A 25,468-nucleotide genomic window follows, 5' to 3' on the forward strand; every position below is an offset into this window, starting at 1 on the left:
TCTCCCCCCACCCCAATCCCTCCCACTCTCCCCCCCACCCCAATCCCCCCCACTCTCCCCCCCCACCCCAATCCCCCCCACTCTCCCCCCACCCCAATCCCTCCCACTCTCCCCCCACCCCAATCCCCCCCACTCCAATCCCCCCACTCTCCCCCACCCTAATCCCCCCCACCCTCCCCCACCCCAATCGCCCCCCCCATCCACCCCCACTCTCCCACCTCTCACCCCCTCACCTCTCACCCCAAATCCCCTCAGTACTCCACCCCCCCAATCCCCCACCCCAAAACACCACCCGCCAATCTCCCACCCGCCAATCTCCCACCTGCCAATCTCCCCACCCGCCAATCTCCCCACCCGCCAATCTCCCCACCCGCCAATCTCCCCACCCGCCAATCTCCCCACCCGCCAATCTCCCCACCCGCCAATCTCCCCACCCGCCAATCTTCCCACCCGCCAACCAATCTCCCCACCCGCCAATCTCCCCACCCGCCAATCTCCCACCCGCCAACAATCTCCCCACCCGCCAATCTCCCCACCCGCCAATCTCCCCACCCGCCAATCTCCCCACCCGCCAATCTCCCCACCCGCCAACCTCCCCACCCGCCAATCTCCCCACCCGCCAATCTCCCCACCCGCCAATCTCCCCACCCGCCAATCTCCCCACCCGCCAATCTCCCCACCCGCCAATCTCCCCACCACCACCTTGTTTCTGTGTGGGTTTCCTGTGTGCTCCGGTTTTCTCACTCAAGTCCCGAAAGACGTGCTGTTGGGTGAATTGGACATTCTGAATTCTCCCTCTCTGTACCCGAACATGGGCCAGAATGTGACGACTAGGGGCTTTTCACAGAAACTTCATTGCAGTGTTAATGTGAGCCTACTTGTGACAATAATAAAGATTATCATTACTATTATTACCCCAATTTCCCCACTCCCTTATCCCCCTAACTCCACCATCTCCCCCAATCTCTCCCTCCACTACCTGCCCCCCACCATGTGCAACACCCATTCCAGTAATTCCAGTCCTTATTTTGTAGCATGCCCGAAGACGTGGTAATTGTGTATTTGAATAAGAAAGCAGGTTGTGGCGGCACATTACAGTTTCTGCCGCTCAATGTTAACTTACACTGGTGGAAACGGTCAATGCTGGGCGTATTTACCCTCATTTCAACTTTAAATGTTTACCTGTAAGGAAACAGGGAACTCTCACATACAAATGTTCTTTCCAACTGAAGAGTGAGGTATGTTTTATATTCTTTGTAAACAGTTAAGAGTCTTGAAAAACAATAAGAAAATAACAGCATTCAGTTTCATTTTAAATCAGTGATAGTTTCTTTACATTCAGCCTTGTGTGTGTAATTGAAACAAAGGAGTGGGGAATTGAATGATTCATAAGTTACGAATGTCTGACTGACCAGCACGCTTGCACTGTTAACACTACACAACTGCTTTGTACAAAACATCCTTCAAACCAGGACCGAGTAAGAATACAATTTCCAAATAAATTAATCACTATGCAGGTTTAAAACTTGCTTACTTTTGTACAGTAAGAAGTCTTACAACACCAGGTTGTACCACCGTTGATTTAAGCATAACTTGTTAACTAAAAGAATAACTGCGAAAGGTAGAAAGTGCTGAAATATTAATTGACGTTTGCATTATAACTAATTCATCACATTGCATTCAAAGTTAGAAAAGATGTCCAGTGTCGTTGTCTGTCTTTTTGTTTAGAAAAGCATTGTAACGATTCTAACGCTAATGTTTGATTGGATGAGTGGATTTGCACTTGGTAACGTTTTAAAGAGAGATGTGGTTGATGAAAACACAGAAGTAGATGCCTGAGGCAGTAGAGGTTTCCACGCAAACAAGAAAGGGATAAATCTCAGCCCCCTTACGGCAATAATTTATGTCAGGGTCATGTGATTGAAGTCTGCAACAAAGAGCTGAGGATTGTTCTCCATAGATCTCTGTCGTGGTACGTGAAATGTAAGTGCGGGTTTCAAAATTCATGCCTGGATTACTGACTAGTGCTTTCCCAGTGAACTTTAATTATATACTTAACCCTGGAAGAAATCAACTTTCCACTGAATTTAACAAGGTGAAGTATATAACTGAGAGGGGAAGTTTAATTGTTGATATGTAAATTGTTGTTAACATCTTTTAAACTTGCTCCATAGTTATGGAAACTTTGCTGTTTGTGGTTGAGGAAAGTTACAGTTGCTAAATCTGTGCCAAGATCTGGTTAGATTTAAGTGGATGCCCTCAAATTTGAGCAGTGACTTTAGTTACAGTTTGGCACAACTACACCTTTGTATGCTTTTGAATTGGTTTAGCATGGCCTTGGTAGTCTTGAGTGCACGGATTGTTAACTGAGTAACTGTCCCACCTACTTTTGTGTGAACTGTCTGTTGCCCCACTGTAAATAAAGGGATCTTTTATGGCCTAGTGGTGTACTTTGATCTCCATAGTGGTGTACTTTGATCTCCATTACAAACATAAAAAACAGTAAAAATGATCACTTTCATGTTGTGCACTTTAACATGTACCTTGATTACTGAGATTATGCCTGTGTTAATAATTTGCATCTTATTTGGAAAGGTTCTTTGTTACTGAAATGAAATGAAAATCGCTTATTGTCACGAGTAGGCTTCAAATGAAGTACTGTGTAAAGTACCTGTACCACTCCATTTACTTTTAACATTTGTCTCCATGGACCAAATAGCATGGATTTCTCAAACTGTTTTCTCAAACTGTTGCTGTTTAAAAATAAAAATGTTTATCAAGGAATGTTAAAGCCAACATGGTTTTAGCTCTTTCCATTTTGTTGCTAAGGCAGAATAAGCCACCCTTGCAGCCCTCGTTACTGATTAGTTTTTTTGTACTAGGTTCCAGTTGGCTAATGTTACACACCAGGGTATGATCTGAACTGCAGTTTCCTAAATCCCAAGGGCACGTGTTCTATTTGGTGCGTGGGAATTAATCGCACAGACCTTCTGCTGCAGCACTCCTAGAGGAGCGTGCAATTATCTTGGAAAATTTTGGGGGAGGGGTGCAGCAAGACAGTCAAAGTATAGGAACCTAATTTTAAAGTCCATAGAATGAACACCGCTGTGAAGAATCAGATCAAGATCCATTTGTCTACCTTAAGTTTCACTCTAATCAATGTTCAGATGAGCCTTCTTTTACGCTGGAAGATGAAAGGCCAAGATGACTGGGAAATCAGGAGCAATTGGACAAAGAGGTAGGAGTGCAAATACCCACAAGAAGTCTTTAGAATGCAGTTCTCTAATTTTATAAGGAGCAATATCAACATCTTTGCTTCTGCAAGGAGGCTATTGCCAAGCTATGACATCAGTGAATCTCCCAGTTTGCTGTTCAGTGTTATTGCATCTGAAGCTCTCGGTAGAACACTTGCACATTTCCCCCAATGGACAGTGATGTAGGAGGAAAAAGCACGAGGCTTTTCCCACATTGCAAGTTTTCTCAGTGAACAGGGTGCCATGAACTACACCTACATTGTCTTGAGTGTGCCATACTACCACCCTGCCATCTTTCTGAACATAAAGGAATTCCAATCCCCCAATGTCCAGTTTGTTTGTGATCACATCCAGACCTGTGCTCAGTTTGCATGTAGCATTTGTGATTCAATACTTCTACATTAGTCCCCTGTGCTGTCTTTATTCCACACAAGTTATCATCACAATGACTGGGTGATTGAGGCTATCGCCTTCAGAAGTGGCTCACAACTACTGTCAGGCACCTGGACCTTGCTGCAGAAGTGACCCAGATTGACAGCAATTCTGCATCTTCCACATTTGGCATCTTCACGCGCACTTCTGCCTGAATCATTTTTGGAGGAGTTATGCAGTATAGCCACCACTGTTGTTACTTTACAAGACGGTTCTGTTTTAAAATGTCTCTTAATTTAAAGTAAAATAGAATGTACTGGATAGAGATCTAATGCGAATTCTGCCTGGAGACAGGCCCATGTGATCTGCTTGTCATGAGAAAGAAACTCAAAACTGATTATTATTGAAAATCAAGTGGCAGTTTCCATACCTTGATACAAAGAGGGGCAATTGCCTTTGGAGACAGAAAGAGACAAAATTGTGTAGAGAAGCAGCAGTTACATTTATGAAAAGCAGGATGAACTATTTTTATATTAACAACTAAGTAGAATGCCTGGAAAAGTTAGTTTTCTGTTGAAGAGAAAAGGTATAGGAATGGTGGGACTTTGAGATTTAAGAAACAAGGAGTCCCTAAGGTGAAACTTGCTGGTGAATGTTGGTACTGAGATATTCCATTGGAAAATTCAACTTTTTATAGTGGGGATAAATAGGCTTCCTGGAAGCTGGGTGTACATTGGGTCTTCGCCTTGTATTGCTACTCTTATTTATTCTTTCAGGGGCTGTGGCCAGCATTTATTGCCCAACCCTAGTTGTCCTCGCAAAGGTAGGGCTGAGCTGCCTTCTTGAATTGCTGCAGTCCATTTGTACTGGATACGCCTGTTTCTCAGACAATGCACATGACAGCACTGATATAAACATAGAGGTCAGGGCTGGTCCCTCATTAGACTGAAGTTATGCAACATGACTATGACCACACATCTGGAAAAACATTATAATCCTTGCGGAGATCAAAAACCTTTTTAAAAGATGAAGTTTGGGCTGGCGTCCACGTCAGAGGTGGTGGGGCAATTGTGTAGAGCCAACCCCCCCCCCCCCCCCCCCCCCCCCCCACAAATGCTGTCTCAGGTTTTGATATCACTTATTTTAAAGAAAGACGAGGACCCAGAGCAGTGTGGATTACACTGCCTGGTCTCGCTGTTGAATATAGATGCAAAGTTGGCGAAGGTACTTGTGAAGCAACAAAGGATTGTGTGCTGGGGGTGATGGATGTGGATCAGGCGGGATTTGTGAAGGAGTGGCAGCTGTCAGCAAATGTACAGAGGATACTTCATGTAATTATGATACCCTCGGAGAGCCAAAAAGAAGTGGTTGTGGCAAAACTTTTGATCGGGCAGAGTGGACATACTTATTCGAGTGCTGGGGCGGTTTAGGTTTGGACAGGGATTTGTGGACTGGGTTCAGCTGCTGTATAAGGCGCCTAAGATGAGTGTTTGGACAAAAACGTCAGCTTGAAGTACTTCAGGCTGCATTCATTGGGACTCGAGGCAGGGGTGCCCACTCTCCCCATTGCTCTTTACCCTGGCAATTGTGCCATTGGCAATGGCGCTCAATGGAGTGGAACGGTATTGGGTGGGGGGGTGTTCGAGGTCGAGCACCAAGTTTCTTTGTATGCGGATGATCGCTTACTGTACATTTCAGACCTGATGACAAATTTGGGGTGGTTTGGCCACTTTGGGGTACAAGCTTAACATGGTGGAAAAATTAGATATTCCCAATTAATGCCCGGGGACATGAGAGGAGGTTGGAGGGGCTGCCACTCCGGTTGATAAGGGCGGTTTTTGTTACCTTGGGATACAGGTTGCATGGAGTTGGGCCCAGCTGCACCCAGGTGCCGTTGGTGGAGGGAATGACGGCGGACTTTAAGAGGTGGCTGCCATTGTCGCTGGCTGGTTGTGTCTACATGGTAAAGATGACAGTATTGTTGAAGTTTTTGTTTGTGTTCCAGAACCTCCCGAGTTTTGTGCCCAAGTTTGTTTTTAGCAATGTTAATGGGATGATTTTGAGGTTTGTGTGGGCAGGGAAGGTTATGTTTATGGGTTGCTGTTTTGTACTTCATGATATGTATAAATTGGAAGATGTGAATAAAAATAGTTTTTTAAAAATAAAGGGAAATTTTCCAGCCACTAACTGAAGGGGTCATGTTTTAAATCTTTTACTGCAATAAACAGACTAAAATCAACATAGACTAAACATTGCTTAACAGGCAAATAACACAGCAAACAAAACAAAAGACACTTTCACGTTGATTAATTAACTCAATCAAGGTTCTTCTTTTAACTCCTTTTGCTCTGCACGACATGTCTGGCAGATCCCTACATTTAGGTATCTCCTCAACAACTCTCCTCCCCTGCCCACAACAACTCACATTTTACACAACAAGGATACTGATCTGGAGCATTGAACTCTACCATGGGTAGAGATTTCTGATGATCTAGAATTAAGATGAGACTCCCCAGCTGCAGCACAATTTTCAGGTGACATGGGCAATCAGCATGCAGGTTTTGCTCTGAATTTGAAAAAAATTGTCTCGGTGAATTTTTACAGTTTGGCCATGACTTGAGCACAAGAGCTGCAGAAAACCCAGCGTTTCTGCTGTTTTTTTTTCTGGGGTTTCCACAGTTGCTTTTTAAAAACTATATATCTCTCTCTCTCCTTAGTTACTAGGATCACACGTGCTCTGTCCTTCCTCCTTTCAATGATTTACATAGAAGACTCCACAACTGCTTCTCTTCAAGTACAATATGTATCCACAATGTAGACAGCTTGCTTGGCAGTTGGATGGAGGCTTTTACTGCATGCATTGAACTGTGGTTATTTCATCTGCCATCTCCCTCAAGTAATTCAATTGCACATGAACATTGACACCACAATTTTGTTGCCATTTGTTACTGTTTGATGTATTTCATTTGTAGATTTCTGAAAAATAATACCAAAGTATTCTCTTCAGAAGTATTTTGTCAAACAATCTGACCCACAACATCCTTAACCAGGTGGGAGTAGCACTGAAGGATAGAGCTAAGGAGTGACATGATTTTTTCACCGGTAAACCTCTTACTTCTGGACTTTGCAATGAAAAATTATTCACAAATGTGTTGAAATACATAGATAAATAAAAGCAACAAGATCACCAGTGGAATACCTGTATTGAAATCTTTGTGAACAGGTTAGGCTAGAATTGTTTTTTTTAAAATTTAGATTACCCAATTATTTTTTCCAATTAAGGGGTAATTTAGTGTGGCCAGTCCACCTACTCTGCACATTTTTGGGTTGTGGGGGCGAAACCCACGCAGACACGAGGAGAATGAGCAAACTCTACACGGACAGTGACCCAGAGCCGGGATCGAACCTGGGACCTCAGCACCGTGAGGCAGCTGTGCTAACCACTAGGCCACCGTGCTGCCCTAGCCTAGAATTGTTAATGTGAAATTAATTTTCTCACTTGGTATTTCTGTTGCGGAGTCTCACCGACTGGGAGCACATTTTGAAAATTCCTTATGGTTGCAATGCAAATTGGATTTTGAGATTTAAAAAAATATATTTTTTTATTCTCCATTTTCACATTTTCTTCCAAATTTACACCCACCAACAATAAACAATAATCAGTAACAAATATGTCAATCCCCATATCACTAATAACGATCCCATCCTCCCACCAAACATTAGCCCGCATGTTCACAAAAAACAAATGATAAAAAGGAAACGGGAATCACCCATAGTCACCATCAACACACACCGCCCCCTCGCCCCAATCCTCCCACTCCTCCCCCCAACTAATGTTCGATGTTATCCAGTTCTTGAAAGAGCATGATGAATAATGCCCATGAATTGTGGAACCCCTCCATCCTTCCCCTCAGTTCAAATTAACATTCTCAAGAGTCAAGAATTCCAACAGGTCCCCCCACCACGCCAGGGCACAAGGTGGAGAGGTTGCTCTCCAACCCATCAGGATCCGCCGTCAGGCGATCAATGAGGTGAAGGCTGCAACATCTGCCTCCACACCCGTTTCCAACCCTGGCTGGTCGGACACCCCGAATATGGTCACCCAGGGGCCCGGGTCCAGTTTCACGTGCACCACTTTAGAAATTAGCCCTAAAAACCTCCTTCCAGTAATCCTCTAGCTTTGGACAGGACCAAAACATATCCCCCCTCCTCCATTACCTCTCCCAACTCTTCCTCCCACTTTGCTTTGATCCCTTCCAGTGGCGCCTTCTCCTCTTCCAAAATAGCTCCATAAACCGCTGACACTACCCCCTTCTCCAGTCTCCCTGTTGTCAGCACCTCCTCTAGCAATGTGGAGGCCGGCTCCACAGGAAGCGCCGTATCTCATTTCTGGCAAAATCTCAAACCTGTATGTATCTAAACATTTCCCCGCTCCAGCCCATACTTCGCTTCCAGCTCCTTCAGTCCTGCAAACCGACCCCGAAGAAACAAATCGTTTAGTGTCTGAATCCCCCTTCTCCTCCCATTTCCAAAAATTTCCATCCTACTTCCCTGGCTCAAATCTGTGGTTCCCCCGAATCGGCATTTCCTTTGACCCTGCCCCAACCCAAAGTGTTGGCGAAACTGCCTCCAAATTCTCAATGAAGCTATTATTACTGGACTCCCTGAGTATTTCCCCGGGGTTATTGTGAGCGGCGCTGTTGCTAATGCTTTCAATCCCGACCCATTGCACAAACTCTCCTCCATTCTGGCCCATTGGGAATCAACCCCTCTGACCCAGCTCCGCACCTCCTCCACATTCGCCGCCCAGTAGTAATACATCAGGTTCTGAAGACCCAAACACCCTGCCTGTCTTTCCCTCTGTAGCATCACCTTTCTAACTCTGGCTACCTTCTCTCCCCATATGAACAAAGTAATCCTTCCCTCAATCTCTCTGAAAAAAGCCTTTGGCAGGAAAATTGCAGGTATTGAAAAAAAACAGAAATCGCGGCAACGCGTTCATTTTAACTGCCTGAACCCGACCCGCCAGTGACTGAGAGAGACAATCCCACCTTGCCAGATCAGCTTTCACTCTCCCCACCAAACTAGAAATGTTGTACCTGCGGAGCCCCCGCCTCACTCCCGGGCAACCTGCACCCCCAGGTACCTAAAGTGAGTCCTTGCCCTACGGAATGGCAGCCCCCCCACCCCTGCCCCAACCCCCGGCCGAGACACCACAAAATACTCACTCTAGTCTAGATTTAGTTTGTTCCCCGAGAAAGACCCAAACACTCGAAGCAGCTCCAATACTCCCCCTATCGACACAATCGGTTCCGACACGTATAGCAGCAAATCATCGGCATACAAGGACACCCTATGCTCTATACCCCCCGCACTATTCCTTTCCATACCCCCAAACCTCTTAATGCGATGGTCAACATCTCAATCGCTAGTGCAAACAGCAGGGGGGGGACATAGGACATCGCTGCCTAGTCCCATGGTGGAGAGAAAAGTATCTCGAGCTGATGTTTGTGCGGACCCTCACCCTCTGCTCCTTATATAGTAGCTTTACCCAGTTCACAAATCTTGGTCCAATCCCAAACCGCTCCAGAACTGCCATCAAGTACCCCCATTAGGGCAGCACGGTGGCCTAGTGGTTAGCACAGCTGCCTCACGGTGCTGAGGTCCCAGGTTCGATCCAGGCTCTGGGTCACTGTCCGTAAGGAGTTTGCACATTCTCCCCATGTCTGCGTGGGTTTCGCCCCCACAACCCAAAAATGTGCAAGGTGGATTGGCCGCGCTAAAATGCCCCTTAATTGGAAAAAATAATTGGGTAATCTAAATTTTAAAAAAAGTAGTCCCATTCTACCCAGTCAAACGCCTTCTCAGCATCCAGTGCGACAACCACCTCTGATTCTTTCCCCTCTGTCGGTGCCACAACAACGTTCAATACCCTTCTAACATTTTAAAAGAGCTGCCTCCCTCTCTCTTCACCCTATCATCTTCAGGAGGCACTCCTCCAGCCTACCCGCCAGTATCTTCACCAAAACTTTTGCGTCCACATTCAGAAGTGACATGGGCCTATACGACCCACACTCCATCGGATCCTTATTGTTTTTTAGCAACAGGGAAATCGATGCCTGCCCCAAAATTTGTGGCAACACCCTCTTCCCTATCGCCTCTTCAAACATCCCCACCATCAGGGGTGCCAGCTTATCCTTGAATTTTTTATAATATTCCACCGGAAACCCATCTGGTCCTGCCACCTTCCCCGACTGCATCCTCGCAATAGCATCCTTTATCTCCTGCTCCACTATCTCTCCTTCTAATGTAGCCCTGTCTCCCTCCCCTAACCTCGGGTACTCCAACTCATCTGGAAATTCCTGTATCTCATGGTCTCCCTCAGGTGGCTCTGACCTGTACAACCTCTCATAAAATTCTTCAAAAACCTTGTTAATCAGATCCGGAGCCACCACCAACTCCCCTGCCCCATCCCTCACCTGAACAATTTCCCTTGCCGCTGCTTCCCTCCGGAGCTGACCTGCTAACAAATGCCCCGCCTTATCCTCATGTTCATAAACTGCACCCCTTGCTCGTCTCAGTTGGCGCACCGCCTTCCTGGTAGATAGCCGGTCAAAGCTCGCCTGTAGTTCCTTCCTCTTTTCCAGCTTCGCTGGGTCCCCATCTTCTGCACAACTCCTATCTACCTCCAACATCTCATCTATTACCCTCTGCCTCTCCAATGTCTCCTCTTTGTCCACCCTGGCCTTAAACGAAATCACTTCACCCCTCACCACCGCCTTTAGAGCCTCCCAGACAACTGCCATCGACACCTCACTTGTACAGTTGAAACCGACATATTCCTTATTTACCTTTTCAATTTTGTCACCGAACACCTGGTTGGATTTTCCGAGATACTCGTGATTGAGATTGTACTGGCACCTCTGCCCTCAGGATATCACCTCAAAACAGTCCAGAGAGGCAAATGGCTGATAATAAATGATAACTATTTATGGTCACATTCCTGAAAATCATAACTAATTAAGAAATGGGTTTCCCAATGTTAAAGCCAGAGTTGGGTTCGTTCAGAGATTTCTTGCCTTGAAATAATGTACCATAAATGTGCAGCACTGGGTATTCCCAGTTGGAATAAATTGCAAAATAAAATAAATCACTGAATGTAACAGGTTTGCAGGGTGGGATTTTCCCTGCTGTTTGTTTTGTGGAGGTGGACCCCCATTGCCCAGCGGCGAGATTTTCTGATCGCCTCTGATCCCGTCGAGTCAACGGAGTTTTCCATTTTATGCATCCCCTGCCACTGGGAAACCTGCGGCAGGGATCGCCATTGGTGGGACCAGGAGGCCTCACAGGCGAGAATGGCCAGAAAATTCCAGCCACTCTAAATTGTGTAGGTAACACTTAAATTATCCAAATGAGCACCGAGTAGTTTAGCTTTTTCTCACCAACAGTTCACCTTTTTGCCTGCTTCTCCCCCTCCCCTCTAGTCTTTCCAACTCACTCTCTCTCCTTTCCAACTCCGACTCACCCCCATCCTCCTCACTTGCCCAGGGCAGTGACTGAACACAACAACTCGAAGCTCTGGCCACCTCAAGAGTTCTGGCCATACCTGGGGCAGGGGCCTGGACCCCTTCCTGAAAGTCTGCATGGGGCAGAACTCCTGACCTGGGCCACAGTTGGAGCAGTGGGTGGGGGTTGGGGAGGATGGTAGACGCATGCAGGTGGCGTGGGGGGGGGGGGGGGGGGGGGGGGAGTGGAGCTGCCTCTAACCTAGAAACTGAAAATGGCAACAGAAAAAACAGGCCCTAATGAGTAAACAACGTTGAAATGAAATGTTAGGCAGGTCGACTGAAGAATCCACTTCGGACGCCATGAAGTAGGCTTCATAACTGCAGGCAGAGGGTGCAGGAATGGCACTGGCCCCATCCAAAGTTTTTACACGTCTCTGTCTGTCCCTACATTGACCATGGCTCTGGATCATGTGCCTTCATACATCACTGTGAGGCAGTACCGTAGTCAGTGCACTATAACCTTTCAAGGACCTGACCCTGCTCCTTCAGCTCCCCCTAAGATTTTATCCCATGGACATATAGTTGATTTAGTTTACTTAAAGTCTTGCATTACTAGCCTTTTGCATTTACCGAATTGTTACAGCCACAACCTTAATGCTATCTAACATTTTTGTTATTAGAGTATTAGCATTAACAGCCTTCTTGCAACCCCATCTCCTCTTCCAGTCCTTGAAGTTAGAGGTGCAGTCCTAATAACTATTCTACCTCTCATTCGCAGTTCTGTGGGGAGAGTGTAGGCTCTGGTGGTCCTGGCTCCCATTGGCTTGGAGGTTTGATTGGCATCTGGTAATCTTTATCAATAGTCCTCCATCATGTGGTCAATAGGACTTTAAACTAGAGATTGGGGGGGGAAGGGGAAGGGAAAGTCAGGGAACCAAGAGGTGAAGGAATCAGTGGGAAGCGTAGCTGCTTAGGATTACAAAAAATCACGAAAAGACAGAGCTCAGGAGAGGTTACGATAGTCCCCATCTCACAAAATATGACACAGTGTATGGAAAGGCTCAGTAAACCAAGGTCCACCACACTAAGAAAACAAAAAGGGACAGTCAATAGGGAATTAAAGGTGCTATATTTAAATGCCCGCAGTGTACGGAACAAGGTAGATGAGCTTGTGGCCCAGATTGTGACTGGCAGGTATGATGTGGTAGGCATCACAGAGACGTGGTTGCAGGGGGTTCAGGACTGGCAGTTAAACATCCAGGGATTTACAACCTATCGAAAAGACAGAGAGGTGGGTAGAGGGGGCGGGGTTGCCTTGTTAATTAGAAATGAAATTAAATCAATAGCACTAAACGACATAGGGTCAGACGATGTGAAGTCTGTGTGGGTAGAGTTGAGGAACCACAAAGGCAAAAAAACCATAATGGGAGTTATGTACAGGCCTCCTGACAGTGGTCAGGACCAGGGGCACAAAATGCACCACGAAATAGAAAGGGCATGTCAGAAAGGCAAGGTCACAGTGATCATGGGGGACTTCAATATGCAGGTGGACTGGGTAAATAATGTTGCCAGTGGACCCAAAGAAAGGGAATTCATTGAATGTTTACAGGATGGCTTTTTGGAACAGCTTGTGATGGAGCCCACGAGGGAACAGGCTATTCTGGACTTAGTGTTATGTAATGAGCCAGAATTGATAAAAGACCTTAAAGTAAGGGAACACTTAGGAAGCAGTGATCATAATATGGTAGAATTCAGTCTGCAATTTGAAAGAAAGAAGGTAGAATCAGATGTAAAGGTTTTACAGTTAAATAAAGGTAATTACAGGCGCATGAGGGAGGAACTGACGAAAATCGACTGGAAGCAGAGCCTAGTGGGAAAGACAGTAGAACAGCAATGGCAGGAGTTTCTGGGAGTAATTGAGGACACAGTGCAGAGGTTCATCCCAATGAAAAGAAAGGTTATCAGAGGGAGGATTAGGCAGCCATGGCTGTCAAAGGAAGTCAGGGAATGCATCAAGGCAAAAGAGAGAGCCTATAATGTGGCAAAGAGTAGTGGGAAGTCAGAAGATTGGGAAGGCTACAAAAACAAACAGAGGATAACAAAGAGAGAAATAAGGAAGGAGAGGATCAAATATGAAGGTAGGCTAGCCAGTAACATTAGGAATGATAGTAAAAGTTTCTTTAAATACATTAAAAACAAACGGGAGGCAAAAGTAGACATTGGGCCGCTCCAAAATGACGCTGGTAATCTAGTGATGGGAGACAAGGAAATAGCTGAGGAACTTAATAAGTGCTTTGCGTCAGTCTTCACAGTAGAAGACATGAGTAATATCCCAACAATTCAGGAAAGTCAGGGGGCAGAGTTGAATATGGTTGCCATCACAAAGGAGAAGGTGCTAGAGAAACTAAAAGGTCTGAAAATTGATAAATCTCCGGGCCCAGATGGGCTACATCCTAGAGTTCTAAAGGAGATAGCTGAAGAAATAGTGGAGGCGTTAGTTATGATCTTTCAAAAGTCACTGGAATCAGGGAAAGTCCCAGAGGATTGGAAAATCGCTGTTGTAACCCCCCTGTTCAAGAAGGGAACAAGAAAAAAGATGGAAAATTATAGGCCAATTAGCCTAACCTCGGTTGTTGGCAAAATTCTAGAATCCATCGTTAAGGATGAGATTTCTAAATTCTTGGAAGTGCAGGGTCGGATTAGGACAAGTCAGCATGGATTTAGTAAGGGGAGGTCGTGCCTGACAAACCTGTTAGAGTTCTTTGAAGAGATAACAAATAGGTTAGACCAAGGAGAGCCAATGGATGTTATCTATCTTGACTTCCAAAAGGCCTTTGACAAGGTGCCTACAATGGAGGGAGTCTGTATAGGGTGAGGGTGGTGACTCCCCGACTTGGTGCTGACTGCTGTCTGCTGCACCAACCTGGTAGGAGTGGGGTTGGTCCTTGTTCTGGCAGACAACTGTCCCTTGTCCCCTGAGTTTTGGGATTCAGACCTTCTCACCCTACTGAGGCAAGTGTCTAGTGTGGTGCCATCGGTTTAGGTAGAAGCTTGCTTCTATCTGTGGGCCTGCACTTTTGCTTTTACAGCTTGGTAGTCTTTGGCTACCAACGCTGGCAGGAGCTCCCCAAGATGACTCTCAGTCAAATGATGAAGTGGAATGAGCGGTCCGTATAGTGAAGGCCCTCCTGAAGACAAATAACGGCTTCCCTCACTACGTTGCTCACCTGCAGGTCTACCTCCTTACAATGCAGCCTGTCCCCATCCAAGCTCTTGATGGGCAGGAAACTTTGTACACAATTCTCAATCCAACTGCTGCCACCATGAAAACCCTGCTTTGGACATCAAGAAGTAGGCCTTGTGGTTTTTGAGTGTACTAACAACCGACAACTTGTAACTATATACATAGAAACTGTAGAGGGCACAGGTATGGAGCTGACTCCATCCTACATCGTTACACACCTCTGTCTGTCTCTGGGTCATGTGCCTTTTTATATAACTGTGTGGGCAGTACTGTAGTCAGTATCATATTAACCCTGTATGTACCCAGACTTCAAAGTGAGGACTTATTGTCTGTGCATAATAAAACCACTTTGTGATATGAAGTGTCTGTGTGTTTTTAAGTTTAAAATGTTTGGAAGGTGGCATGGTGGCGCACTTACCGCTGCTTCACCGTGCTAAGGACCAAGGTTTGATCCCGGCCCTGGGTCGCGGTCCATGTGGAGTTTACACACTCTCCCCCTGTCTGCGTGGGTCTTACCCCCACAACCCAAAGATGTGCAGGCTATGTGGACTGGCCACGCTAAATTGCCTCTTACTGGAAAAAAAACACAAAAGAATTTTTAAAATATGGTTGTCGCAAAAGCCAAAAAGTTTCAGCCATTTTTTTTTAATAAACAATTTTATTGAGGTAGTTTTTGGCTTTATAAACAGTTACAGACATCATCAGAAAGAAAGCAAAAAAGGCAAAAATGTGCAAACATCCACGTACTTTCAATACTTCCATCGTAACATATTGTACAAGCCCGCTCCCCTCCCACCGGTACTACCCGCCATATTTTCCCTCCTACTCTACTCTACCCCCCCACCCCCCTGCTGACGCTCACTCTCCCGCAAAGAAGTCAATAAATGGTTGCCACCTCCGGGTGAACCCCTGCACAGATCCCCTCAAGGCGAACTTAATTTTTTCCATCCCCAGGAAACTCGACTTGTCCGCAAGCCACCACTCAGTCTTCGGGGGCTTTGAGTCCCTCCACGCCAATAATATTCGTCGCCGGGCTATCAGGGAAGCAAAGGCCAAAACATCGGCCTCTTTCTCCCCCTGGACGCCCGGGTCTTCCGAAACCCCAAAAATTGCCACCCCTGGACTCATCACCATCCTTGTTTTTAGCACCTGGGACATGACCCCCGCAAATCCCTCCCAGTACCCCCTCAGCTCAGTGCATGCCCAAAACATGTGAACATGGTTCGCTGGTCCTCCCGCGCACCTAGCGCATTTGTCCTCTATCCCGAAAAATTTGCTCATCCAAGCCACCGTCATATGGGCCTGGTGAATGACCTTAAATTGGATCAGCCCGAGCCTAGCACATGTCGCGGTCGAATTTACCCTACTCAGGGCCTCTGCCCACAGCCCATCCTCCATTTCCCTGCCTAGCTCCTCCTCCCATTTAAGTTTCAGTTCCTCTGTCTGGGACGCTTCCTCCCTCATAAACACCTTATATATACCCGAGACTCTGCCCTCTCCTTCCCTCCTAGAGACTATTCTGTCGAGGATCCCCATTGGCGGGAGGCGCGGGAAAGATGGGACCTGTCTACGAACAAAGTCCCGCAACTGTAGGTATCTAAAATCATTTCCCCTTACCAACCCAAATTTCTCCTCCAAGCTCCTCAAACTCGCGAAGCTCCCTTCCAGGAACATATCACCCACCCTTCCCGCCCCTGCTCGCCGCCATACTCGGAACCCCCCATCCATACTGCCGGGGGCAAACCGATGGTTGTCGCAGATTGGCGCCCAGACAGACGCCCCCATCTCCCCCACATGCCTCCTCCACTGGCCCCATATCCGCAGGGTCGCCACCACTACCGGGCTGGTGGTGTACTTGGCCGGCGGCAGCGGTAGAGGAGCCGTGACCAGTGCTTCCAAGCTGGAGCCCCTGCACGAAGCCGCCTCCACCCGCTCCCAAATAGACCCCGTACCCACCATCCACTTCCTTATCATAACGATGTTGGCCGCCCAGTAATAATTGATCAGACTCGGCAAAGCCAGCCCTCCCTCGCTGCGGTTCCTCTCCAACATCGCCTTCTTCACCCACGGGGATTTTCCCGCCCAGACAAAGCTCTTGATCAGCCCGTTAACTCTTTTGAAGAAGGACTGTGGGATGAAGATCGGGAGGCACTGAAAAATAAACAAAAATCGAGGGAGGATTGTCATCTTTACAATCTGCACCCTCCCTGCCAGCGACAGCGGGAGTGCATCCCATCTCCGAAACCCTCCCTTCATTTGCTCCACCACCCTGGCCAAATTTAACTTATGCAGCCTGCCCCAGTCTCGTGCCACCTGGATTCCCAAATACCGGAAATTTTCCTCAACCAGCCTAAACGGTAGCTCTCTCAATCTGTTCTCCTGGCCCCTTGCCTGGACCACAAACATTTCACTCTTGACCGTATTTAATTTGTATCCTGAGAACTGGCCGAACTTCCTCAGCATTCCCAGTATAGTTCCCATCCCGGCCACTGGGTCTGACACGTACAGGAGCAGGTCGTCTGCATAAAGAGAAACCTTGTGTTCAACCCCGCCCCTCACCATCCGCTTCCAACCCTCTGCGGCTCTCAGCGCAATCGCCAGCGGCTCTATGGCCAGCGCAAACAGCAGCGGGGAGAGTGGGCAGCCCTGTCTGGTCCCTCGGTACAACCTAAAGTACTGCGACACTTCTCTGTTAGTCCTGACGCTGGCCCTCGGGGCCTGATATAATAATTTGATCCAATCCACCAATCCCTCCCCGAACCCAAACCATCCGAGGACCTCCCATAGATAGTCCCACTCCACCCGGTCAAAGGGCTTCTCGGCGTCCATTGCCACCACTACCTCCACCTCTCTACCCGCCGGGGGCATCATTATCACATTGAGTAATCTCCTCAAATTGGCCGCTAGCTGCCTACCTTTCACGAACCCCGTTTGATCCTCCCCAATCACCTCCGGTACACAGTCCTCCATTCTACCCGCCAGTACCTTTGCCAGGAGCTTGGCGTCTACATTAATCAGGGAGATTGGCTTGTAGGACCCGCACGCCTCCGGGTCTTTACCCCGCTTCAATATCAGAGATATGGTGGCTTGTGACATTGTCGGCGGCAGGGTCCCTCTGTCCCTTGCCTCATTAAAAACCCTCGCCAAGACCGGGCCCACCAGCTCAGAGAACTTCCTATAAAACCCTACTGCGTATCCATCCGGCCCCGGGGACTTCCCCGACTGCATAGCCTTAAGGCCCCCCAATACCTCCTCTACTCTAATCGGGGCCCCCAGCTCTTCCACTCGCCCCCCACCAACTGTTGGGAATGTTAACCCATCCAGAAACCTTTTCATCCCCTCCGGTTCTTCCGGCGGCTCCGAAGTGTACAGCTTACGATAGAAGTCCCGGAATACCCTATTCAATTCTGTCGGGTCCTCCACTTTGCGCCCCCTCTCATCCTTCACTCCCTGTTTCCTATTTCCTATTTCCCTGGCCGCCTCCCTCCTCCTGAGTTGCTGCGCTAATAGTCTGCTAGCCTTTTCCCCATGCTCGTACACCACTCCTCTCGCCTTCCTAAGCTGTTCCACGGCCCTGCTCGTGGATAGTGCCCCCAGTTCCGCCTGTAGTCTCTGCCTCTCCCTGAGTAAAACCTCCCCTGGGGACTCCGCGTGCTCTTCATCTATCCGACCCATTTCCCTGACCAATCTATCCATCTCTGCCCGGTCTGCCTTGGCTCTGTGGGCCCCAATTGAAATCAGCTCCCCCCGCACTACTGCCTTTAGCACCTCCCACAAGGTCGCCGCTGAGACCTCCCCCGTGTCATTCACCTGCAGGTAATTTTTTATGCATTTCCGAAGCCTCTCGCAGACCCCCTCCTCCGACAGCAGTCCCACATCTAGCCTCCATTGCGGGCGTTGATAGCTCGCTCCCCCGAACTGCAGGTCCACCCAATGCGGGGCATGGTCTGAAATGGTAATTGCTGAGTATTCCGTGTTCTTTACCTCCCCCATATAGTCCCTACTTAGTACAAAGAAATCTATCCTGGAATATACTTTATGGACGTGCGAGTAAAACGAGTAGCCCCTTCCTGTTGGCTGTCTATCTCTCCAGGGGTCCACTGCCCTCATTTGCTCCATAAACCCTTTCAGCTCCCTTGCCATTGCTGAGAGTCTACCCATTCTGGGACACGACCGATCCAAAGTCGGCTCAAGGACCATGTTAAAGTCCCCTCCCATTATTAGCCTGCGAGAATCCAGGTCCGGGATCTTCCCCAGCACTCTTTTAATGAAGTCCACGTCATCCCAGTTCGGGGCATATATATTCACCAGCACCACTCTTCTCCCCTCCAGTCTGCCCCGTACCATCAGGTATCTGCCCCCCCTGTCTGCGGATATGCCCTCTGCCTCAAATTGCACATGCTTGTTGATTATGATTGCTACCCCTCTGGACTGCGAGTCCAAGTCCGAGTGGAAGACCTGGCTAATCCAGCCCTTCCTTAGCCTGGTCTGGTCCGACACTTTCAGATGTGTCTCCTGCAACATAATTACGTCCGCCCTCAGGGCCCGCAAGTGCGCGAACACCCGCGCCCTCTTAACCGCCCCATTCAGTCCCTTGACGTTCCAGGTGATCAGCCTGGTCGGGGGGCACATCCCACCCCCCCCCACCCCGCCGGTCAGCCATAGCCTTTCTCGGGCCAGCCCCTGGCCCGTGCGTCGCGCCATTCCTGGCCCGCCCTTTGGCTGCCTCCACCCTCGACCTCCTTTCCAGTGCCTATTTCAAGTCCCTCTCCCGTCAGCAGAACAACCCCCCCCCTCCCCTAACCCTATCCCCCGATACCCCCACCCCTGCCATCTACTGGCTGTAACTTCCCCCCCATCTGACTCCCTTGACTAGCCAATCTGCTAGCCCGGTGACTCAACACTCCGGCGCCTTCCTGTCTCATTCCCATTGTTTCCCCGTCCTCCTCCCCACCCACTGGGTCAAGCCGGCTCCAGTGTCTTCCGCGAGCTGCACAAAAAGCACAAACCAGCCCAAACAGGAAAACAAAACACAGAAAAAAGAGAAAAAGCACATAAATATATACCCAACCCCCCCCCCCCCCATCAGAAACAAGAGAGATCACAAAAAAAACAAAAACAAAAAAAGAAAGGGGGGGTTGATGCACCATCGATTGCACGTGAGGCGAGTGATTTACCAATGTCAGGCTTTAATTAACTAGAACACAGCCTGGCGATCGTCTACAGTGAAAAGGGACGATCGTCAGGCTTCTGAGCATTTATACCCCGTTGATAGAGGCGTGGTTAACTCGGCCTCTCGGCCAATCGGTCGAGAGGCACATGACCGACCAGGGCCAATGGTAAGCCGACGTTCTGGCCCAATGGCAGACGAGTATGCAGATCATATCATCACATTCACCCCTTACGGAGAAGGAAGGCGGGGGGGGGGTGTGAACGAGACCCGGGGTGGGGGGGGGAAGAACTGATGATATGAGTAGCCGTCGGGAGAATAATTTTCTCTCCGTACCCTTGTCGAATTTGGGGGCTTGCCACTGGCCCAGACATAACAATATTTACAAAAGGAAGTCCATGGGACCGTAGAACTCTAGAAGGATTCGATCAGTCGTTTGGTGGTCCTTGACGTCCTGGCCGAGCGCCGTAGTGGAGGAGGTGTCGTCGGATCGGCTGATGGTCCTGCTGATGTCCTGGAGTCCGGGAGCGATAGACTTCGAGTAGTCTCCGTCACCTGAGCTGGCCGCGGAGACGACATGGATGAGGGATGGGGAAGCTGAGTGGGGTGCTGGGGTGAAAAAGGGGAGGGGGGGGTCTGTGGTGGGGGGGGGCTGCACGCCGGCGGGTGCCAGATCCCGGAGGGAGACCGTGTCCTGCCGACCGTCGGGGTACTCCACATACGCGTACTGCGGGTTAGCGTGGAGTAACTGGACATGCTCCACCAACGGGTCGGACTTGTGCACCCGCACATGCTTCCGGAGCAAGATGGGTCCGGGGGTGACCAGCCACGTCGGGAGAGGGGATCCGGAGGACAACTTCCTGGGGAAAACAAGAAGACGTTCATGAGGTGTCTGATTAGTAGCAGTACAGAGGAGTGAGCGGATAGAGTGCAGCGCATCGGGGAGCACCTCTTGCCATCGGGAAATAGGGAGATCTCTGGACCGGAGGGCCAGTAGTATGGTCTTCCAGATGGTACCATTCTCCCGCTCGACCTGTCCGTTACCCCGAGGGTTATAGCTGGTCGTCCTGCTAGAGGCGATGCCCCTGTCGAGCAGGAATTGACGCAGCTCGTCACTCATAAATGAGGACCCCCGGTCGCTGTGAATGTACTCGGGGTAGCCAAACAGGGAGAAGATGGAGAGGAGGGTCTTAATGACGGTCGATGTGGTCATGTCGGGACAGGGAATGGCAAAGGGGAAGCGGGAGTGTTCGTCGACAACCGCCAGGAAGTAAATGTTGCGGTTGTTAGAGGGAAGGGGCCCCTTGAAGTCAATGCTGAGACGTTCAAAGGGGCGGGATGCTTTGATCAGGTGTGCGCGCTCGGGGTGGTAGAAGTGCGGTTTGCACTCGGCGCAGATGTGGCAGTCACGGGTTACTGTCCTGACTTCCTCGATAGAGTAGGGCAGGTTGCGGGCCTTAATGAAGTGGTATAGGCGGGTCACCCCTGGATGGCAGAGGTCCGCGTGGAGGGAGCGGAGGCGGTCTATCTGCGCGCTGGCGCAGGTACCGCGGGACAGGGCATCGGAAGGCTCATTGAGCTTCCCAGGATGATACAAGATATCATAGTTGTACGTGGACAACTCGATCCGCCACCGTAAAATCTTGTCATTTTTGATCTTGCCCCTTTGTGCATTATCAAACATGAAGGCTACTGACCGTTGGTCTGTGAGGAGGGTAAACCTCCTGCCGGCCAAATAGTGCCTCCAATGTCGCACGGCTTCGACTGTGGTCTGGGCTTCCTTTTCCACAGAGGGGTGGCGGAGTTCGGAAGCCTGGAGGGTTCTGGAGAAGAAGGCCACGGGTCTGCCCGCTTGGTTCAGGGTGGCCGCCAGAGCTACTTCAGATGCGTCGCTCTCGACCTGGAAGGGGAGGGCCTCGTCGATGGCGCGCATCGTGGCCTTTGCGATGTCCGCTTTGATGCGGCTAAAAGCCTGACAGGCCTCCGTCGACGGCGGGAAGGTCGTGGTTTGCATGAGGGGACGGGCCTTGTCCGCGTAGTTGGGAACCCATTGGGCGTAGTATGCGAAAAACCCCAGGCAGCGTTTGAGGGATTTGGGGGTATTGGGGAGAGGGAGTTCCATCAGGGGGCGCATGCGTTCGGGATCGGGGCCTATCACTCCGTTACGCACTACGTAGCCGAGGATGGCTAGGCGGTCGGTGCTGAACACGCTTTTATCCTTATTGTACGTGAGGTTAAGGAGTTTTACGGTTTGGAGGAATTTCTGGAGGTTGGCGTCATGGTCCTGCTGGTCGTGGCCGCAGATGGTGACATTATCAAGGTACGGGAAGGTAGCCTGTAATCCGTACTTGTCGACCATTCGGTCCATCTCCCGTTGGAAGACCGAGACCCCATTCGTGACACCAAACGGAACCCTAAGGAAGTGGTAGAGGCGCCCGTCAGCCTCGAACGCGCCTCGCGCGGATGGGGAGCTGGTGGTAAGCGGACTTAAGGTCCACAGTTGAGAAGACCTTGTATCTCGCGATCTCGTTTACCATGGTAGAGATACGGGGGAGAGGATACGCGTCCAGTTGCGTAAACCGATTGATGGTTTGGCTGTAATCGATGACCATCCGGTTTTTCTCCCCCGTCCGGACCACCAGCACTTGGGCTCGCCAGGGACTGTTGCTGGCCTCGATGACCCCTTCCGTCAGCAACCTCTGGACCTCGGACCTGATGAAGGATCGGTCCTGGGCGCTGTACCGTCTGCACCGTGTGGCGACGGGTTTGCAATCGGGGGTGAGGTTAGCAAACAGGGAGGGAGGGTCCACTTTGAGGGACGCGAGGCTGCAGACAGTGAGGGGGGGTATAGGGCCGCCGAATTGAAAAGTCAAGCTCTGCAGGTTGCACTGGAAGTCCAGTCCTAGGAGTGCCGGTGCGCAAAGGTCAGGGAGGACAAGGAATTTATAATTTTTAAAAACCTTCCCTTGGACCGTGAGGTCCGTGATGCAGCACCCGGTGATGTGGACGGAGTGCGAACCTGAGGCTAAACCGATTTTGCGTGTTACGGGATGGACAGGGAGCGCGCAGCGTCTTACCGTGTCAGGGTGAACGAAGCTTTCCGTGCTCCCGGAGTCCAGCAGGCAGTCCGTCTTGTGGCCGTTGAGGTGGATCAGCGTAGTCGTTTTGGCGAGCGTGCGTGGATGAGACTGGTCAAGCTGAACGGCCGCGAGCCGTGGAGAAAATTCGTCGTCGCTGTCCGATTCCATGCTGGAGGGACCTTGCGTGGCAGATGTGGAAGTCGGTGGCCAGGATCCATATGTGGGGTGAACGGCCGCGAGCCGTGGAGAAAATCCGTCGTCGCTGTCCGATTCCATGCTGGAGGGACCTTGCGTGGCAGATGTGGAAGCCGGTGGCCAGGATCCCCAGGTGAGGTCTGTTCCCCAAGATGGCGGCGACCAGGACCCGCACGTGGGGTCGGGGCCCCAAGATGGCGGCGCCCAGGACCCGCACGTGGGGTCGGCACCCCAAGATGGCGGCGCCCAGGAAGCCCTCGTGGCCGCTGGAGGCGGAGCTAGCGTTGCCGGCGCTGTGAGCGGAGAGGCGCGCAGGCCGGCTCCAGGACGCCGAGGGTGCTTAGCGTACCCACAAAAGTAGCAGCGGGGCCCCGCGGATTTATCGGGTCGCCCCGCGGCACAAGCCTGAGGGAGGCCGGGAGCGGTGGGTAGCTGGTGGGAAGCGTGCCAGGAGGCGGCCTGGCCAGGGTCATAGGTGCGAGCGCTTAGATCTGCGACCTCCAGGGAGGCGGAGAGAGTCAGCGTCTCCGTTAAACTGAGTTCGTCTCTTTCCAGCATCCGCTGGCGGATCACGGGAGACAGCATCCCAGCCACGTAAGCGTCTCTGACGAGTAGCTCCATGTGCTCTGTAGCGGACACTGCTTCACAGGCGCAACCTCTCCCCAGGGCACAGAGGGCCCGGGCGTATTGGTCTAGAGACTCACCGGGGACCTGCTTTCTGGTGGCCAGCAGATGTCGAGCGAATACCCTGTTGATCGGTTTGATGAATTGTCCTTTTAGCTTTTGTATAGCGTCATCATAATCTGTTTCGTCTTCGATTATTGAGTAAGCGTCAATACCCACGCTGGAGTGGAGGACGTGCAGCTTCTGTGCCCCGGTGGGGGGGGGTTGGTTGTAGATGCCAGGAACCCTTCGAGGCAAGTCAGCCAGAGTTTGAAAAGTTCTGTAGAGTTCGGAGTTTGCGGGCTGATGCGGAGGCATTCGGGCTTGATGCGGAACTCCATCTTCAAAGTTGTAGTTAATTAAATTGATGCACCATCGATTGCACGTGAGGCGAGTGATTTACCAATGTCAGGCTTTAATTAACTAGAACACAGCCTGGCGATCGTCTACAGTGAAAAGGGACGATCGTCAGGCTTCTGAGCATTTATACCTCGTTGATAGAGGCGTGGTTAACTCAGCCTCTCGGCCAATCGGTCGAGAGGCACATGACCGACCAGGGCCAATGGTAAGCCGACGTTCTGGCCCAATGGCAGACGAGTATGCAGATCATATCATCACAGGGGTTAACCCCCCAAACCAATGTCCATGAACAAAGGAAAGAGTCTCAAATGTTCCGCTTGGCCCAGCAAACCGTTGAGCAGCAGTCCAGGCACATTCGGCGTTCCTTCCCACAGAAATCCTCGGGCCCTAACTCGCGTCCTTGGGGCCTCCTTTCGGGACCAGCCCCACGTCCGTCACAAAATCCATCGCTTCTTCGGGCTCGGAGAAGTAGTGGTGTTGACCCTGGTGCGTGACCCATAGCCGAGCTGGGAACAGCAGACCAAACTTCACGTGCTTCTTGAACAGCACCTCCTTGACATTCTTAAAGGCTGCTCGCCGCCGAGCCACCTCCTGGCTTAGGTCATGATAAATGCAGAGAACACTGTTGTTCCACGTGCTGCTCCTGGCGCTCTTTGCCCACTGCAGCACCCGCTCCTTGTCCACGAACCTGTGGAACCTAATCACCATCGGGCGGGGGGGGGGGGGGGGGTCCGCCCCTGCCTTGCCTGCACTCTGTGTGCCCCCTCTAGCTCCGGCGGTCGCGGAAAGGCTTCGGCCCCCATCAGCTGCTTCAGCAGGCCTGCTACAAACGCTGCAGCATCAGCTCCCTCAGCCCCCTCCGGGAGGCCGACCATCCTCAGATTGTTCCTGCGGACTCTATTCTCCAGCTTCTCCACTCTGTCCAGCAGTCTTCTCTGCCGCTCTTTCAGGCCGTCAACTTCTAGCGCTGCAACCGTTTGCGCATCCGCCTGCTCCTCCACCGCCTCTCCCAGCTCCTTAACTTTAACATCCTGGGCGTCCAGCCTCTGGTTCAGCTGATCCACCGCTTTCTGGATTGGGTCCAAGCTGTCCCGCTTCAGCACTTCAAAACTGGACTTCATTATCTGGAGCATGTTATCCAGCGCCTGCTGGATTGCTGAGTCCGGGGTCCGTGTGTCCGCCATCTTAGGTCCCAGGTAATTTTCTTCAGGTCCTTGTCTCTGTCCCTTTTTCTCCTTCTTCTTCTGCCTTCTGGACTCCCTCTGTTCCATGTGCCGCAGCCCGCTCCTCAGCACCTTCGCTGCCGCCTTCCTTCGCCCAGCTCCTTAAATCTTACCTTCTGGGCATCTGAAGTGGGTCCAAGCTGACCCTCTTCAGTAACTCCAAACTTTTTTTCCTTGTCCTGGAGGAAGGAAGGTCCGTGGGTCCGCCATCTTACCCTTCAGGTCAGTTTCCTCCTTGCCTCCCTCTCTCTCTCTCTTTCTTCCTCTACCTGCTGGCCTCCCACGATTCCATCCGCTACAGCCCGCTCTCCTCTTCTTTCCCGGAAGCCTTTTTGCCGCCCCCGTGGTCCCGCTATCGCGGGGAATCAGGTGCTCAGCCCCGCCGGAGTGAGAGCCCGC

General features: G+C 50.4%; 1 protein-coding gene across 1 annotated transcript in view; it reads left to right on the top strand.

Annotated features, from left to right (window-relative positions):
- Positions 1-1,101: 1,101 nt before the first annotated feature.
- plch1 (phospholipase C, eta 1) overlaps positions 1,102-25,468 on the top strand; it is a 200,473-nt gene continuing 176,106 nt past the window's right edge. Inside the window, exon 1 of the mRNA XM_038815875.1 lies at positions 1,102-1,238. The gene's annotated coding sequence lies outside the window, so the exon portion shown is untranslated. The remainder of the gene's footprint in view (positions 1,239-25,468) is intronic.

Source organism: Scyliorhinus canicula, chromosome 13 (assembly GCF_902713615.1).
Source record: "Scyliorhinus canicula chromosome 13, sScyCan1.1, whole genome shotgun sequence".
In the NCBI taxonomy this organism is placed as follows: Eukaryota; Metazoa; Chordata; class Chondrichthyes; order Carcharhiniformes; family Scyliorhinidae; genus Scyliorhinus; species Scyliorhinus canicula.